We start from the raw sequence: 4,486 nt of genomic DNA, 5'->3' as shown, positions 1-4,486 counted from the left end.
AGGCATGGCAGAATAGATACAGATAAAAGAAGTGAATCTGAGTTCAGCTTCAAAAACCAAAATCATTCCATCTACTTTAGTCCCAAACTGGAAACAATCCAAAGCCCATCAGCAATAGAAAAGATAAATAACTGCTTTTCATAAAAAGGAATAGTAAGGCAATGAGAATAAGTGAATTTCAACTGCACATGAGTAGGGAGACTCTCATATACATAGTATTGAAGTGATGCCAGATATAAAGACATATCTCATGGTTCTATTTATATATAGTTCCAAACAGGCAAAACAAATCTATGGTGTTAGAAATCGGAAAAGTGGTGAAAGTAATTATAACTGAGAACAGCCATGAGGGGTCCTGCTGGAGATGCTAGGAATGCTTCTGTTTCTCATTCTGGGTGCTGGTTACATAGGTAAGTTCACTTTGTAGAAATTTACTGAGCTGTAAAATTATGGTTTATGTATTTTTCTGCATTAATATTGCACTCTATTATATACTGATAAAAATTTACTTAATGAAAACTCAAGCTATTTTAAGCAAAGGCATGTGAATAAAGAATATAGCAGCTTACAAAATTTGGGGCACAGAGAGATAAAGGAAGATGCCAGCTCTAATCCATCCCTGCAAAAATGATTCCCCCAAAATCCCTGCAGTAATGGTCTCCCAGAGAGGCTGCTACTGTATGTACAAAGTAGAAAATAGGACATCAAAATGCTGCAGCTGGAATAGTTGATTTCAGGCATCTGCAGTGCAGAGATCTGGAGGCTTCTGTAATAGCAGTGTTCTCTCTAGGGTAGTGGCTCTCAAAATTTGGTATGAAATATGTCTATCATGACAGAAAGCAAGTTAGCCAGTGATTTGTGCCCAGGTCTTAATTTATAAAGGTGAGTGAGAGACAAGAGAGAAAGGCCAATGCCATCGAAGAGAAGTTTAATGTTACTTACAATTTCCCTAGAATCACTTCCTCTAGAAATGAGAAATCACACAGGGCCCCAGGCGGAAGCACTAGTGTTGGTCAGGAGGCGGGCAAGAGCAAAGAGAAGGCACAAGTTATAGGCTTAATTGGGATTTCCACAGGAAAGAAAGGCAGGTCAGAATAAATAGTTTAGGATTTGATAACTTTAGTAATCCAGGGAGTTTGGGGGCTTAGTTGTCTGGTACCTGGCCTTGGGCTTATTTAGAACAGGAGAAATATTGGCTTGATGTGTGAAAGTTAGATAAAGGAGATGGTTCAGCACGTGGGCTCCAGAAACCAGGAAATGTAAACAACTCTGGTGGTTAATTTGGCCTTCTGATTACTGGGTACCAAACAGAGCAATACAGAATTTTACACAGAACAGTCAGGAAGCAATTTACATTTCTAGGCAAGTTGCCAAATACTGCTGCTGGTCCTGGTTTGGGGATCACGCTTTGAGAACTACATTTTCTGGAATAAGCCATGCTCCTAGATGTAAATTAACAAAACAACTGCCACCCCTCACCTTATAATCCTCTGCAGAAAATCCCAATGTGTCCATGATAATACTTTGTCAGCACAAAACAACTGAATCAGAAGGTGCCTGTTTCCACATTTGAAAACTCTGAGACAAATCTTAAATTGCACCTAGCAGCAAGGGATCTAGGACAATATAGTTTTAATCTTCCAGCCTCTGTAGTACAGGAAGTTTCACTTGGAAGAGATGGAAATAGATCTACTGGCAATCTACTATATCCTGTACAGGTTTGGGTAAAAAATGGAGGCCCTTCGAAAAGGATTAGAAATAATGTGCCAGTGCCAGTATTGCATTGAGAGAAAGATGACATGACATTGTCCTTGAAGGAGGACCCCCCCCCCACCAAGGTTAGAGACCCAGCTAATCAGCCCTTGTCCCAAAGGATACTATGTAGATTCCCATCATCTGATTTACTACTATTGTCTTTTTTTTTCCTTATTGATTTTAAGTTCTGTGTATAGTTAAGATGTAAATCTTTTGTCGGATATATTTATTAAAAACATCTCCCACTCTATGCCTTTTTACATTGCTAATGGTGTCCTTGGATGTACTGAAGTTCTTAACTTTAAAGTCCAATTTATCTTTTATGGTTATTGCTTTTTGTGCTTATTAAACAGGAAATCCTTGGCAACCCAAAGTTCATGAAAAGAGTCTATTGCTTTCCTCAGTAACTTGTATTATTTTACCTTGCACATTTAGGTATTTAATCCACCTTGAATTAGTTTAGGAAATAGTTTACAAAAGAGTCCAACATCCATATTGTTTTCCTTTGTATATCCAGTTGACCAGTACAGCCTTTTGAAAAATCTATCATTTTCCCCTTTGAACTGCAGATACTTTTTATATGTATGCGGTTTTATATTGGCATATCTATTTTCTTCCAATGATCTCTCTATCTTTATGCCAAAGAATACTCTATTAATCAGTATGGCTTTAGAATGTCTTGTCATGTGGTAATAAAAGTCCTCCAGATTTGTTCTTTCTTTGCAAGATTTCTGAGACTATTCTAGGTCCTTTCCACAAGCACATATATTTCAGAGATAGTTTGTCAATTCTCTCAGAAGTCCACTTTGACAATTTTATTTCAAACACATTGAATCTGAGTCTTTCAATCAATGAATATATCTTTTCATTTATTTAGATATTATTAAAAACTCTCAGAGTTCCCATCGTGGCGCAGCGGTTAACGAATCCAACTAGGATCCATGAGGTTGCGGATTCGATCCCTGGCCTTACTCAGTGGGTTAAGGATCTAGCATTGCCGTGAGCTGTGGTGTAGGCTGCAGACACGGCTCAGATCCCGCATTGCTGTGGCTCTGGCATAGGTTGGCAGCTACAGACCCCTAGCCTGGGAACCTTCATATGCCGTGGGAGTGGCCCTAGAAAAGGCAAAAAAAAAAAAAAAAAAAAGAGAAAAGATAAAAATAATAAAAAAATAAAAATTCTCAGCACAGTGATTTGAGGCTTTTAATATAGCACTCTTGCACATTTTATTACATTTATTATTGTGTTTATTATTAGAATATTGATAGTTTTCTTGCTATTGTAAATGACAAAAAATTGTCTATTTTTACTGGTGTAGATGAATACAACATATATTTGAATATGGGGTTTTGTATCCAGTAAATTTGTTGTTTAAAAGAGCGTTATTTTAATCTGACAACTAGTATCATTATAAGAAGAGGAAATTTGGGTACACAAAGAGACACCAGGGAAAAGCATGCATAAAGCAAAGGACATGTGAGGATACTTCAAGAAGGTGGCTATCTGTAATCCAAGGAAGAGGTCTTTGGAGAAACAAACTTGTTGACACCTTGATCTTGGACTTCCAGCTTCCAGAACTGTGACAAAATTAATTTCTATTGTTTAAGCCACTCAATCTATGGGAATTACCGACATTTTGTTATGGCAATCATCTACATATTGCCTTTCCATCCTCTGTCCTTTATAGCTATCAGCCATTTTCTTCTATTTCATTTGTCTTTCTTTTGAATCATTCAGCTTTAAAAGAATATCCTATACATAACCTAGTCACTTTTTCGTAGCATCAATTCAGTTCTCCATTATGAATAATGCTCCTGCACTTAAATACTCTTTGCTATATGTTTTAATTCCTTTTCATCTGATGTCTTTATTTCAGCCTGTTCTTTCACAGCTTTCATTTCTGTTTCATTTAGGTCGTGTCTTCTGGCAATCTACTTAGAATACCAAATTGTTGCCAGAAATTTTCTGGTTCTCACAGTAGGTTTTTTCTGAAATCTGCTTCTAGATACCGTCCCTTTCCTTTTACTGTAACTTTGTTTTTCATATACTTAGTGTTGGGATTCCAAGTTTAGTGTTTTGTCAGCCAGTAGTCTGTGACTTGACCTTAACCCCGCTATACAAATATGGAGATGCACAGAAGTACAGTAAAGTGCTTGGGCCACACATTTAAAAGTATAGAAACCTATCGACATCTTTCGGATATTCTGCCAAAGACACATCGACAGACTGGAGTTGGGTTTCATTCATAGCTATGTGTGGGCTGAAGTAAGCATACACCGTGCACTACAGCGGTCAAAACATGGGAAGCCCACCTCACAGTTTAAAGTGAAGGTTACGACCCATTTGAGAGTCATGAAAGCAATATAATGGGTCACGACCAGAATTTTTTAAACAAATAAGTATAATATCAAATACAAGGTAGGGCACGTAATACAGGAAAGTATTGCATTATGACATAATTGTTTGTGTTTTAAAATTATATACGTGTATAAATGTGTACTCTTATAATCAGTCTGGTCACACATGCTTGAGAGTCACCTCTCCAACGAACACTTTCAACTCAGAGACCAAGGAACAAACGACTGAAGGGCAGAACCCCAGGCCCTGCTCAAAGGGCTCTTACTCTTTGGCTGAGGCCTCTGGGAAATGGAGTTTAGCGTCCTAGAGCATGCTGGGAATCGTAGTCCCGCGTGTCTGCGGGGCGTGATCTAACGCTGGCGGGCGGGGGCGG

The sequence above is a fragment of the Sus scrofa genome, chromosome 7 (genome assembly GCF_054392235.1).
Source record: "Sus scrofa isolate SSC_HxYL_T2T_F1_AM1 chromosome 7, Sscrofa_HxYL_maternal_Yorkshire_Landrace_v2.0, whole genome shotgun sequence".
In the NCBI taxonomy this organism is placed as follows: Eukaryota; Metazoa; Chordata; class Mammalia; order Artiodactyla; family Suidae; genus Sus; species Sus scrofa.
This window is presented reverse-complemented; position numbering follows the sequence as displayed.